We start from the raw sequence: 14,946 nt of genomic DNA on the forward strand, positions 1-14,946 counted from the left end.
TGTGGCGTAAATCAAGGGTCCTAATATAAGTCACTTCAGTATATCATGGTCATGATGAGGTGTCATGCAGTAAGACCTCCTTACAAAACAGAAGAACGTCATGTGACAGGGTGGGGAAAGATAGGACAGTTTTTCATTCTATTTTCCCATCCCATTTGATTGTAAACAAAGAACATTAAAAAAATTATAAAACCATATCCTCACGACTCCCATAGACCTTTCTTAATTGTTTAAAACACGATCCAGATATTTCGATATTATGTGCTAAAGGTGTCCCGTCCTCCCCACCCTACTATATAAACTTAGCATATGGTATTCGGGTCACGAACTTTAAGCAGCTCATATCCAATTATATGTTATGTTAACTACGTTAATAAATGTACAGATTTGTACTTACGTTGGTGGTTAACAAACATGTTATTTAAAAGCAGCATTACTAATATTACTTTTTAATTAATTATTATCGAGTAGTAGGTCAAGTGTTATGTATAACCAAGTGTCATATTGGGAATTTTATATAGTACTCAAACATTTGTATTTATTTTTCTTTCCCAACGACTCACGCGTCCAGCTGGCAGCATTAAATTTTGTCGTGTCTACTTCCGCCGAGACGTGCTCACTTATAATCACCGTGTTATATATAGTACTGCGGGGAAAGATGGGACAACTTTAGCACATTATATCCAGATCGCGTTTTAAATAATTAACAACGGCCCATGGGAGTCATGTGGACACGGTTTCATAATTCTTTGAGTGTACTTTGTTCACTACCAAATTAGACCAGAAAACAGTATTAAAATGTGTCCTATCTTTCCCCACCTTACTACATAGTAGGGTGAGAGTAGCTGGGAAATCTTTAGCGCATAATGTCCTGATCACGTTTTACCCAAATAACAGCGGTCTATGGGATTCATGAGGATACGGTTTTATGATTATTGGAATGTTCTTTGTATAACACCAAAGGGGATGAGAAAAAGAATAAAATGTTGTCCCGATTCCCTTCACCCTACCATATAAGGAAGCTAATTTACGAAATTCACATTCACATACATAGCCTACATTATCATGTATTTTAGGGGTCGGGAAAAAAAACAAGAATCGATACATAGATACGAGTATATTTATATATTCGAAAACGAACCTAACTAGCTTATAAACGACCTTTTATGAAATTGGAATTTCACGTGGTGTTTTAGTGTAGGCTGGTGGTGGCTCACGAACATAATACGCTAATATTGGTTGAAGTGAGTTTCGTGGTAATGGTGTAACTCTGATTTGTCTGACTGGGTGAGATAAGTTGATGACGCTATCAATCTCTGGCGGTGGTGGGGTCGTAAAGGGCCAGGTAACTGTTTGAGATACAGAAGTTAGCCTAACAAGTCTTGCAGGTCGAAGTATCGAAACCTTACGTCTTCTTTTTCGTATTGCGCATGTTATCCCGATAATAGCAAACAATAGAAACATTCCTGGTAACGCAATTGCAAGCGAAATCCACCACGGAAAGTTTATGATGTATGGTCTGCTAGTTGTCGAATTTCTTTCTACTAATATAGTAGAAACTGATGTGAGGAAATGCGGTTCACTTTGTTGGGTAGTAATAGATGATGCTTCTGCAAAAAAGTAACATCTATATCGTATACTCGCCTTAATGTACATTTACAGCAGTTTTGGAGCTAACTTAACATATATATTTATCGAATTCCTGTGCCGCGGCAAAGCGGTAAGCGCACTTATTGCCTGTAGTGTCTAGCACTTTAGCTTAAAGTTTACGCGTGCGAGGCTCAATCCTGCGTTTGTGTCCTTGGGCAAGGCACTCACTTACAATTGTTTCAACCCAGTGGCGCCTTATAGATTCACTTAATTATCAGCTTTTCATTAGAAAAAAACAAAAAGAATTAAAAATTAATTATTGGAGGATGGGGGAAATGGGACACTTTTTCATTCTATTTTTTCGTCTCACTTGATAGTAAACAAAGAATATACAAAGAGTTATAAAACCGTATCGTCACGACTAACATAGACCATTAGTATTTGTTTAAAACTTAATCAGTACATTTGAATATAATGTGCTAAAAGTGTCCCATCTTTCTCCACAGTACTATCCTACAAAATTGAATGTGGTAACTTAAGCGGACGCAAGGGTGTGCAAAACAGAACGCCAGTGTTATAACGTCTGTCGTTGCTGTACGCAACGCCAAAATAAATAACTTAGATTTATTTATTGATTTAACTGCGCACAACCTACCTGCACATCCCAGGTTATTCTGTGTAACAACTCTGCCATCAAAGCACAAACATTCGCGGTTGCCTTGAATATCTTGGGTGCAGAGGTCTTGGCACCCACCATTTGCCTGTGGAAGCTAGGCTTTCGTTAAGAGTTTGATCGAAAATAAAGTATTAGGCTTTATTATATACACAATTATTATCAAATAAACGAAAAACTGTGTCTTAAACTGTAAAACACGTGAAAAAACGGTTGGTTCTAGAACTTTTTATATGTAGTTTTAGGGATACAGCTACTATATCCCAACAAGTTATTAAAACACGTTACAACTTGAGAATGTTTTATACTATTAATTAATGTGGCTCATCGCTGCTGCCGTATGTCTCCTTGAGATTGGACAAAACACTTTACGGCAGTTCGTTGCTCTAACCAAAAAATGCCGTGTTCCAACGACTGTCGTTTTCGGCCATCCGAGAATAAAGCAAGTTATATTCATTACACTTATATCAATTGTTCCCGTGACTTCTGGTATGTACAATATACTCACTGCCCCGCAAATGGGACCTCTGTTAACATGTATTGGTCCCATAGAGATGGGCTTTTGGTTGACTGATGATGCCCGTCCGACAATCCCACACTAAAGAAACATGATTTGGGAAAAACACTAATTGTATCATTATGTTATATAATATATCATTTGTGTGTGCAGATTTGACTTACAGTGACTTGGCAGTGTATGTACAGAATAGAGGGTATTCTGGATGGCCATGAAAAAGAATTGAAAGAAAGCATGAGGCCATTCCAAAGTGACTTTTTTAGGCTGTAAACAGTTGAAACAATTATTATCGCATTTGGTATTTGCCGTTGTGGTTAAAAACATACTTGTTTCGAGATACGGTACGAATCGTCTGGTCAGTTATGTTCATATTCGGAGTCACCCAGCACCTTTGCACCTGCATTAAGTAGTGATCCAAGGGAACTATAACAAAGTATATTAAGCAGTGACAAACCTGCATCCGCAAAGAGTTTGACGTTCGACCAAGAAAACCAACAGAAACTGGACTGGGAATTGTGACATTGGTTTGTTCAGTCGGTACACCTCCAATTACAAAACAAGAACCTCCTGGAACGGACAAGTTGACCGATTGCGACCTGAGGCGTATAGTAATGTAGGTAAGATGGGAAACCTTAGCCAGTTTGTCCATATTTCAAAAATCAATATACAGTAAGGTGGGGAAATATGGAACACCTTTCATTCTATTTGCTCGGGCCACTTAGTAGTATAAACTAGGAACACGCAAATAATTATAAAATCGTATATCCTCACGACTGCAATATGGACCGTTTTTAGTTGTTTAAAACACGATAAGAGTAGTTAGATATTATATCCTAAGCCTAAGGTGTCCAACTTTAAACTTAAAAGAAATATAGTAGAAATGGGGTAAGACGGAATTGTTATTGCCAATGTTTTCAAAGTCAAAGTACATGACGGTTTTTGGGGTGGTACCACTAATAAGTACTACTATTCTTCTATTAATTGACAACTCCTAAAAAAAATATACTGAAACCCACAGTGAGTAATTTAGCAATTCCCACATTAGAGATGCAATCTTAGCGTTTCGAAAACAGTCGGGGAAAACAGGACAGTTTAATAACCTGTGTTTAAATTTCGAATATTTTTCCATACATTATCATGGTGTTATGTCAGTATACTTTAATAAAATTACCCCTAAGGTTTAAATTAAAATATAAACAAACTCTTTAAAGTTTGACAAGAAAAATATTGGTTTCATTGTTGAAAATATATATACAGAAAAGTATCACATTAAGATATCTATTTACTTTTACGTACTTACATCGTAAACGGTAAAACGTCGATTACAATCGGGGGTGGTGTAAACTGTACCAGCTGACAAGACAACTTTAGATACACAGGTTCCCTTTGATCGATACGGCTTTTGTTGTAAATTGAAACGATCGCGTATTCATACACTACTCTATCATTTACGGTCAACTATGGAAGCAACATATGTATTACTTTAACTGCGGCTAACAAAGATAAAACGAATTAATAATAATACAAACTTCATTTTTTTGTGTTATCGAAGGAACACGAATTCAAAAAGTCGGGGGGTAACGCAATAGTCGTTATAACACATTAATTGTTAAAATAGAGGTAGAAACTTATAGTATAAATTGCTTCAACGTTATATCCAACAGACCAAATTGTAACAACGAAAAGAAGTATTAAAGCTTATATCCATATTGCGTAATATATAATGTTGATGAAAAAAAAAAACGTTTTATTGTCGTTTTATCGTAAAGAAAACCGATAATTGTATATGGACCTTATAAACGTTAACATTTAATTCAGTGGACAGAAGAAAGTAAGAAAATGAATATAAACATTTAATCGGTTATATGTTACCTGTGGGCCGCCACATGTTCCATGGTTTGCTGTTATGTTTCCGGTGAAATTTAAGAATTTGAATAGACATGTAGGATTGTTTGGTTCCAACAAAAAACGTGGGTTTATCGGGTCAGTCAGTTTTATGGAGCTGTGACCACTCAATTGATTAATTTCGCAACGACCAACGCTATTTATAAAAATACCATAATTACAAAATGTTATGTCACAATTTAATCGGAGGAACGATGTTCAGGAAGCTGAAACGTATTAATGTAACTTACTTTGTCCCAGAAAACGACCGTCGCTATAGGAGGCCAGAAAACGACCCACGTTATATGTTACTTTGTGGGTGGTTATTAATCTCCATCTCTTTTACGTTTGGCTGTTAATTTGGACAACCCATTGTTGCGACCACTGGGTTGGGGGCAATCGCCGTTAAGTGTCTTGCCCAAGGACACATACGCCCACAACGGTAGCAACGACGAGCCATGAACCCATTCTCTCTGGGTTAGAGGCAGGCGCGCTAACCATCAACTGTTCTACGGCGCCAGCATTTTAGGTTATTGGCTACTGCGTAATACTTGAAAACTTATATACAATTAATTTAACTAATCTGTTAAATAAATAATTCTATTTCGTACCGGAAGCTCTGGTGTTAGAAAGCAGCCTTGACATTATGCATTTATAATATCACCTTATGGTTACTTGATTTTGAGTGCATTGTATTGAAAGTTTCAAATAGCTTGAAAGAGCTTCGCTGTTTGATAGCATCGGTATATTAGAAGGAGGTGGACATGTCGACTGACAACGCTGATTTTGTAGACATGGGTTAGATTTTACTTTTCCGACATTATAAATATTTTAAACAAAATATTAGGTTAAAATGGTTGATGATGTAGGTTTACGATTTAGCAATTGTAGCATGTCGAATTGAAGAAGTTATATTAATAATAAAATCGTTAATTTGGTGGTTATATTTAGAACATTTACGATAAACCTTATCTTATACCTGCTGTATAGTGGGGGGAGATGGGATCCATTTTCTCGTCCCATTTGGTTGTAAATAAAGAAAAATTCAACGACTTACGACTCCCACATGTTATAATTGTTTAAAACGGGATCACGATATTTGGATATTTTTTGATAAAGGTATCTCGTCTTCCCCCACCCTACTATATCAATAAAAGAACTTAAACTTGGTGGTTGTGTATAGGTTATTTAAGACAAACACTGTTTTATATTTTTCTATGCATGTACATACTTATAAATATAAATATATACTAGGATGGGGGAAGATGAGACACCTTTTCATTCTATTTTCTCGTACATTTTGGTAGTAAACAAAGAACATTCAAAGAATTGTAAAACCTTGTCCTTGCGATTTTCATAGACCGTTGTTAATTGTTAAAAACACGATCAGGATATTTATATATTTTGTGCTAAAGGTGTCCCTTCTTCCCCCACCCTACTATATATATACAATTATCCTAGTTAATTAAACATTTTTATCTCAACAAATATCATAAACCAAAAAATATTAAAAGAAGCAAATGTGCTGGTTTTATACTCACAATTTTCGATGAACACACAATCAAAAGTAAAAATAAAAATACAAGCATTTCCCTTTCTTTTACCAACACTCGTGTAATAATGTTTACGATGTTACCGCAACCACAGAAAAACTATTCAATAATTAAATATTACGAATTGCAGTTAATCAACATTTTCCGGAATCAGTGAATCAACTAGTTTACCACGTATATAGGCCTGGCATATTGGTGAAAAAAATTTAAAACAAATCGGAGTTTAACGTAAACATGTTTGTGTGAAAAACTTAATGAATGAATGTAACGAACCACGTTTTAGTTAAAATTTATTGATGTTTTACCTCATAAAAGTTTGTCTGTTTATTCGAAAATATCTTGAAACGCCTTGATTACAATCTGATGCTTATAACGTTTATACCTTACTGTGTAAAACAGTCAATAGCATGTAAAATATGCATGTTATATAAAAATAGTATACAGTAGGGTGGGGAAGTTCAACTTACGCTAACTAAGTTACATTAGGTTAGTAGAACACAATTGTGTAATGGTATAATGTGATGTAGGAAAGTTATTATAGTCATTCCGTGGTATAGGGGGCGGCTAAACTTGGGGGGTTGATTTTTAAAGCGACAATCCGGTTCTCGGTTCCACCGACATCCATTATAACCATAGACTCCTTAAGATAACTAAGGAGTCTATGAATATAACAAGGTTTTCCCTTGCTCTGCGTCAGTGATGTACCATAGGTTCTGCTAACCAAATATCCGCCTGGGTTTGGATTAGGGGCACACTATAATACCTGACAGAAAAAAAGGTGTTTGCATATGCATGCACAAATAAGTAACATAATAAATTATCCTCAAATACATGATAAAATCCCTGAATACTGTAATAATAGATTAAATGTGTAAAGTTACTTACTTCATAGACACGTAGCACGACGACAGTTAAATTTCTTTATACGCGCGAAAAGCATCGCCTCAATTTAAAAAAAGCTGGGAAACACTGTATTAGGCTGAATTAAAATAATTCTTACGAAAATAATACTAAAAGATTATTTACGATCGTATGGTATAAACTTATATGGTGCTTGCTTGTACCACCTAGGAGACCTTCGCTTATATACCATGGTTTTGGACTTAGATATTGTTATCAATATTATTGTGGATTGCGTTTAAACCTAATCTTAGCTATGTAAACTGTAACGTCACGAAAATGTGACGTCACGAAACTGTGACGTTACGAAAATGTGACGTCGCGAAAATATGACGTCGCGAAAATATGACGTAACGAAAATATCACGTCACAAAAATTGTGACGTCACGAAAATATGACGTCACGAAAATATGACGTCACGAAAATATGACGTCACGAAAATATGACGTCACGAAAATTGAGACGTCACGAAAATTATGACGTCACGAAAATTGTGACGTCACGAAAATGAAACGTCACGAAAATTATGACGTCACGAAAATTGTGACGTCACGAAAATGTGACGTCACGAAAATGTGACGTCACGAAAATTGTGACGTCACGAAAATATAACGTCATGAAAATATGACGTCACGAAAATTGTGACGTCACGAAATTCTGACGTAGAAAATGTGACGTCACGAAAATATCACGTCACGAAAATTGTGACGTCACGAAAATATGACGTCATGAAAATATGACGTCACGAAAATGTGACGTCACGAAATTGAAACGTCACAAAAATTATGACGTCACGAAAATTGTGACGTCACGAAAATTGAAACGTCACGAAAATTATGACGTCACGAAAATTGTGACGTCACATTTTCGTGAATATGACGTAACGAAAATATCACGTCACAAAAATTGTGACGTCACGAAAATATGACGTCATGAAAATATGACGTCACGAAAATTGTGACGTCACGAAAATTATGACGTCACGAAAATTGTGACGTCACGAAAATGTGACGTCACGAAAATTGTGACGTCACGAAAATTGTGACGTCACGAAAATTATGACGTCACGAATTGTGACGTCACGAAAATGTGACGAAAAATTTGACGTCACGAAAATTGTGACGTCACGAAAATGTGACGTCATGAAAATTGTGACGTCACGAAAATTGTGACGTCACGAAAATTGTGACGTCACGAAAATGTGACGTCACACGAAACTGTGACGTCACGAACTGAAACGTCACGAAAATTATGCCGTCACGAAAATTGTGACGTTACTAAAATTGTGACGTCACGAAAATGTGAAAACTGAAACGTTACGAAAATGTGACGTAAAATACATTGTAACACGTAAGCTGGTACGAGGTGTATGAAACAGATCACCCGTGTTATAACGACTGTCGTTTACCGGCCACGCGAGGATAAAGCAAAGTACGACTCGTATTCTTTAAGTATAAACAATTTGAACTAGGCAATTTGGGGTAAAGTTTTGAGTTTATGTACATTTTAAGACAATTAGAAGCACAAATGCTTAATGAACTACAGTATAAATTTGTGTTTGTTATTTAGGACAGGGAAGTGTCAAGGCAACTCGTTCACCGAGCTGAAAGACTTGGCTACAGCGGAATATTCCTTACAGTGGACATGCCTGTATTCGGAAAACGATACAAAGACCTGAAAATAATTTTAGTTTACCGCCATATTTAAGGTGATAACTAAATTTAAAACCAGTAGCTTGGGGAATTAAAAACAAAACAATTTTAATATTAAAAAATTCTTTTGTTGTAACAAACAGTTAATTTGTGCTTAACATTAGAACAACTTTAGTTTACCAACTCATTTAGTGAAAACATATTTTATATACTTGCACGAAACACTAAAATTACTTTAGAATCTAAAAATACTAATTTTAGTATATACGTAACATTGTTTGTCTAGTTTTAAGCTTAAAAACCTATGTATGACATAAGTTTAAAAGTAAATACATAAAAAAAGTATATAAAAATATCCTAGTGAATGTAACGTAATGAAACCCTAAAGTAAATGAACTAACTTTTGCCTTTAAAACAGGAAAACCTGAAAGCTTTAAACACTTTAAGTAAATTGAATGAATGAATGAATGAATGAATGAACTTACCTTATCCTCGCGTGGCCGGAAAACGACAGTCGTTATCACATGGGTTTAACACCTCGTGCCAGCTTACGAGTTACCATGTATGTTACTTTGCTGGTGATTATTTTTTTTGGATTTTTTATTTTTTTTATGTATGGCTGATAATTTGATCAACCCATTAGTGACCACTGGGTTAGAGCAATTACCGTTAAGTGTCTTGCCCAGGGACACATACGCCTACAATGGTAGCAGCGACGAGCCTTGAACCCATTCCCTCTGGGTTACGGGCAGGCGCGCTAACCACTATCCCACTGCGCCGGAAATTAAATACCGTAGAGGGGCAAGATGGTTCAGAGTTGGCACGGGTGGCAGCGTCACACGTTAATCCATCCTAGCAATGGTCAGATGTTGCTTGGCTTAAAACAATCACCAATATGCCCATTGTGTTAAAATGAATTATAACAGGTTTGAATGAATGAATGTAACTTGCTTTATCTCCACGTGGCTGGAAAACAACAGTCGTTATAACACGGGTGTTCTGTTTCATACACCTCGTACCAGCTTTGACTTACCATGTAGGTCACATTGTAAGTGATTTTATATAATGGCCGATAATTTAGACAACCCATTTGTGACTACTGGGTTGGAGCAATTGCTGTTAAGTGTCTTGCCTAAAGACAGAGTACTAGTTTATAAAAAAAAATTAAAGTCAATTAAGCTGCATGTAATTAATATTCAAAGGTTAATTTACTTACGCAGATCATTTAGAACATTGACTATTTATATTCTGTAGTGTTTTACCATGAATTGTGCAAGTGCTTGTACTGTTGCAACTTAATGACTCCTTGAATGTTTATGCAATTTTTAAATTTAACCTTTGCGGAATTCAATTGTTATTTAACTAATGGGAGATGGCTAAGAGGGCAGTGAAGAAAAATGTTGTCTATTTAGACGGTGGCGTGCGAAATGGAACTGACGTTACTAAAGCAATTGCGTTAGGTGCTAAAGCTGTATTTATTGGTCGTCCTGTGCTATGGGGCTTAGCACACAATGTAAGTTCATTGCGTTTATTTGCTTAATAGTATAATTGCTTGTGCACCAAACATCCATAACTTATTTAATAAGCAACAATAAATGCTCCAGGGTGTTTAAAAAGTCAGTGTGCAATTACATAATATTAATGACAATTACAAATCACCATGTTAGCATCAATACAGCCTTATTTTTATTTTGTTTCTAAACACCTCAATCAGCTGCTCCCATTAAAATGAATAAAACACACACAGTAATTTTTATTCAATTAAATTAAACCTTAAACCTAATTCTTACAATTCCGTTTTTAACAAAGGGTCAAGAAGGGGTGAGACATGTTCTGGAAATGTTACGAGACGAATTTAAAACTGCACTTCAACTTATGGGTGAGTCGTGAGTGTAATTATTGTTGCACAACATTTCGCTCAAATATGTTTTTTTAATGTAATGCATGTTTATACGGAATGTAGCTGTAATTATTTGTAAATGGGTAATAAATTCCCGTTATTGTTATCTTACACCAAGTATTAGTACGACGAGGAAAGATGGGACAGTTGTCATAAAACTAGTTTTAGTTTTGTGAAAAATTCACATCTTCCCCAACATTGTAGTTTTTTAGGTTTTTATTAACAAAATATAATAAACTGATTTAATAACAAGATAATATATAAAAATATATTCGAAATATAGTCATTTGCACTTGTAGATAATTTGTGAGAAGTGGCTTGTGTGAAACACAGTGTAGTTTTTTTGAAGCAGAAATTTAAACTTTAACAATAGTTATTATCACATTTTGGTGTGTTTTATTATATTTTTGAGTTGTTGTCAATTAATAAAGGAATAATAGTATTAATTCGTGGTATTACCCAAAAACGGCCATCTATTTTGATATTGAAAACATTGGGCAACAAATGCTCAAATGTCCCATTTTCCCAACACTACTAAATGTATGGTTAATGCTGTTCCAAAAAAGTAAATTACTTATGTTATTGCCATCTTATGGCCAGTATTATGATTTTGTTATTTCAAAGGATGTACTTCAGTAGAAGAGTTGCAGTCTGGTGTTAACATGGTCGCAATCCTATTTCAAGTCAAACTTTTAAACCTACAATATCATGATTCACAATGCTTATTTAAACACTATCACTAAATGAAAGTGTTTTTATTTTGCAATTCTGTTAATTTTTGCTATATTTGGTTCGGCTAAATGTTAGAGTCATTTTTTTATTTAGTTCAATTTTTAAAATAAATGTTGTTGGTAATTGTTTTTTTTTGGAACTTTGTCTATTTTCTGCTTTTGCTACACCCAGTTAGCCTTTTTTTATAATAAGTTTTCTATCTTGTACAAGTTTTCAAGTTTTCTATCATACATTTATCTGTATTCATTATCAATTCGCCATTGTGCAACATTTAACCTGAGGGTCCATATATAGGTCTTCAATACCGTATATAGTAGTACTGAAGATTAAGCCGGAATACCATTTACACCTAAATCCCATATTTTCATATTGTGTTTTGATCAACTACCACCGCTATTTTATACCAGCATGGCCACGAATAAATTATTCTGCATATATTCGTTAAATCTTTGCGATCTTCTAAAAATTACGTTTTTATGATTTTGATTTTTTAATGTTTTGTTGTACCCTACACATACATATGCAGAAGCAATAAACTGTAAGATTTATATAAACTTTAGTTAACCAGAAACCGTACAAGCAACATAGTGAGAAATTCAACATAACATGTGCATAAAACATATAATATATATTTGTCTTTTTTTATATAAAATGATGTCAGCAGTTAGTAAAGTCATACTACTGACTATTGTATAAATCGGTTACAAAATATACCTAATTGTCGAATATAAAATATTTTATGCGTAGCAATGACCGAGTTACATTTAAAAGCGAGGTACTTGTTTTTAATACATAAAGTCTTCATGCCAACTGAGACTTAATGAATTGTAGCATTGAAACGGTTGCTTTGGATGTAAAAATCCCTCGCGAGGCAGGGACCGTCCTTATAATAAGGTGTTCTGTTTTATACACCTCGTGTGCGCTTACGAGTTACCACGTATTCTAAATTACAATTGTGGTAGTTCTGCCTTTAAGAACTCATCACCTGAGCTGTAAACATTTATCGCATAATTTAACGTTAAATCGAAGACCTTAATCTTGATGCAATATTTTAAAATTTAGCTCGCTAAGTGCGGTAACTTGGTCAACTTTACGAGTTGCTAAACTTGTAATCTCTACAAAAATAAACATGTTAGGGACCCCGTGATGAAGATCCAGTGGAACAGGTCACGCACTAAATCACGCCCGGTGGTTATTTTATACTAAAACTAAGCTAAATGACTACCACGTACGTTCTACGAACCAACTTTTAGTCTGGTTCCGCAAATGAACTTTGAGTTACGAAATACCCAGAATATCTGGCGGGTGGTGATAATGGACCGATGCTGGAAATCCGTACCAAGAGGAAGAAAATTTCACAGCCTATTGAACAGGAACGGGAACTTGGAGAAAACGTAAAAAAAAACGGGTAAATTCGGCCGATAAAACGATCGGTATAAGTATATATATGCAACCACCAACAAAGCACTGCGTGAATTAATTGTAAAAAAAAACTTGCACAGTGGCGGATAGTGGAAGCCAACCATGATTGCCTAAATAATGTAAACAGTTTAGGTTTGGCTGGTCGGTGCTGTGCTATCAAGCTACTTGCGTGCTATTATTACCAAACGCAGAACGTCGTGAAATGCACTGAGATTCCGCAATGCGTTTATTAGGCGAAAAATTCCCAAACATGGTCGGTTTACAGAGCTGTCTCGCGTACTCAAAAAAACGTAATTTTCCCACATATATGACTGCTGGTTGACGGCTTATACAAATAAGCTTACGAAATTTTTTTTTTTTTAAACATTTACCACAGTTCAAGAAAATCAGGAAAATCGGGTTACAGAATTATTCGACAGTATTAGCACGACTTTATAACACGCCCGTCAAAGCTTACTATGGTTATAACTACAAGTTGCAAAGTTTATAACATACGCGTATAATATTAACAAGATAAAATATGGAAAATATATTCGAAATTCAGTCACTTGCACTTGAAGATAATTTATGAGAAGTGATAGCTTGTGCCAAAAAAAACAGTGTAGCAATACCCAATTTGTAGCATAAGTTTAAACCCTAATAATAGTTATTATCAATGTTCTATTATAACAAGTTCATATACATTTGTAGGATGCAATATTTATCAACTGATGTTAAAACACCACCAAATTTTATAATCTATTTATTACAGTGCCCAGATTTTATGTTACTTTGGTTATAATGCAGGCACAATGGGTGAAAAGTTATACGCGGTTTAAAATCTGAAAATTTAGTCTAAAATATAGGACATTGCTTAAGTATACAAATGCTCCTGATAAGTGTTACAAGTATACACACTCTAGTTTCTTCAACGAAATCATAACATCTTTTAAGAAAACAGTCGAATACGGTTCATAATCGCGAAAGAAAATACGATTATTTGTACCGAAAGTTTATTTTATGTTTTAGATTACATCCCTGGTTCTCCCTTCCCATTTTATAGCAGTATCAAGGCTGTGGCATATTAAGTTGTTGTAGCTTAACACAATTCGCTATAAATTGTAAACAGAAAATCAAACAAAGTAAATGATTTAGAATTTATTTATATCAACTGTACATTATTAATACATTGTGAGGAGAACAATTATTGTTCTTCTTCGTTGATTTGTTGCATAACTTCCCACCATCTACGACTGAGTCTGTCACTCAATTCATTGTTGTCTTCAGCTGAAAATATTAAGTATGGGTGAACATGCGTATAAAAATTCAAACCATTTCTTAAGCTAATTTGATATGGTAACATCAAAATTTGTGTGGGTAAATTACTTTTGCTGCATATAAGTTACTGCTTACCACTTGCTGGCTTTTGGTCCCATATCAATCTGCGACGACCAGCGGCGACGGCGGTGTCAGTGAGAACGAGAAGTCCGACGACGAGCAAAAGGAGAAGAGCTGACTTGTTCATCTGCAACAAGAACACGTATAAATAAAAAATAACACGTTTATACGAGTAACTTACGTTTTCTTTGTGGCCTGTAGAAGACTGGTGATTCGTTAAGCAGAATTTGTGCTTTATATAAGAAATTTGCTGCTCTTTTCAGGATGTTTGTTTTTCTCAATCATTTTGTTTAAAGAAAAAGATATTTTCAAAAATGTGTCTCATCTCTCGATACAACACCCGAACTATAGATAATAGGGAGGGAGAGGAAGCGGGCCTCTCACGAAAAACGTTTCAACAACTTCCATTTTGGCTTCCTTTATTGGTTCGTGCTGCAACAAACTCTTTGTACATCTCTTCGTTATTAGATAGTAAGTTAAATGTACCCTTTGCAATACGCATTAGCGATAATATGGGGACGAGGGTGAACTTCATGCCATACCCTTGCTGGTTATTTATGTGATACTCACGTTTTATTTACGCCGAAATAAATTAATCTTAGCTCTACTTATGTCTGAGCATTACTGAAGCAATTATCTATTATGAATGTATGAATTATTGAATGTAACTTACTTTATCCTCGCGTGGCCGGAAAACGACAGTCGTTGTAACGCGGGTGTGCACCTCGCGCCAGCTTACGAGTTCC

The 14,946-nt window shown here is 35.2% G+C and overlaps 2 long non-coding RNA genes and 1 other non-coding gene across 3 annotated transcripts; 1 reads left to right on the top strand and 2 right to left on the bottom strand.

Annotated features, from left to right (window-relative positions):
* Positions 1–9,475: 9,475 nt before the first annotated feature.
* On the bottom strand, positions 9,476–9,534 carry mir5598 (microRNA 5598). Its single transcript, NR_105073.1, has one exon. It is a non-coding gene; the product is annotated as a microRNA 5598 (primary transcript).
* A 643-nt stretch (positions 9,535–10,177) lies between these two features.
* Positions 10,178–11,987, top strand: LOC108949990. The gene is made up of 3 exons (XR_001974984.2): positions 10,178–10,282; positions 10,579–10,648; positions 11,294–11,987. It is a non-coding gene; the product is annotated as an uncharacterized LOC108949990 (long non-coding RNA).
* Positions 11,988–13,940: 1,953 nt separating this feature from the next.
* On the bottom strand, positions 13,941–14,595 carry LOC100175862. Its single transcript, XR_182149.4, has 3 exons — positions 14,382–14,595; positions 14,216–14,327; positions 13,941–14,089 (listed from the first exon to the last, which is right to left on the bottom strand). It is a non-coding gene; the product is annotated as an uncharacterized LOC100175862 (long non-coding RNA).
* Positions 14,596–14,946: the final 351 nt, after the last annotated feature.

Source organism: Ciona intestinalis, chromosome 12 (assembly GCF_000224145.3).
Source record: "Ciona intestinalis chromosome 12, KH, whole genome shotgun sequence".
Classification (NCBI taxonomy): Eukaryota; Metazoa; Chordata; class Ascidiacea; order Phlebobranchia; family Cionidae; genus Ciona; species Ciona intestinalis.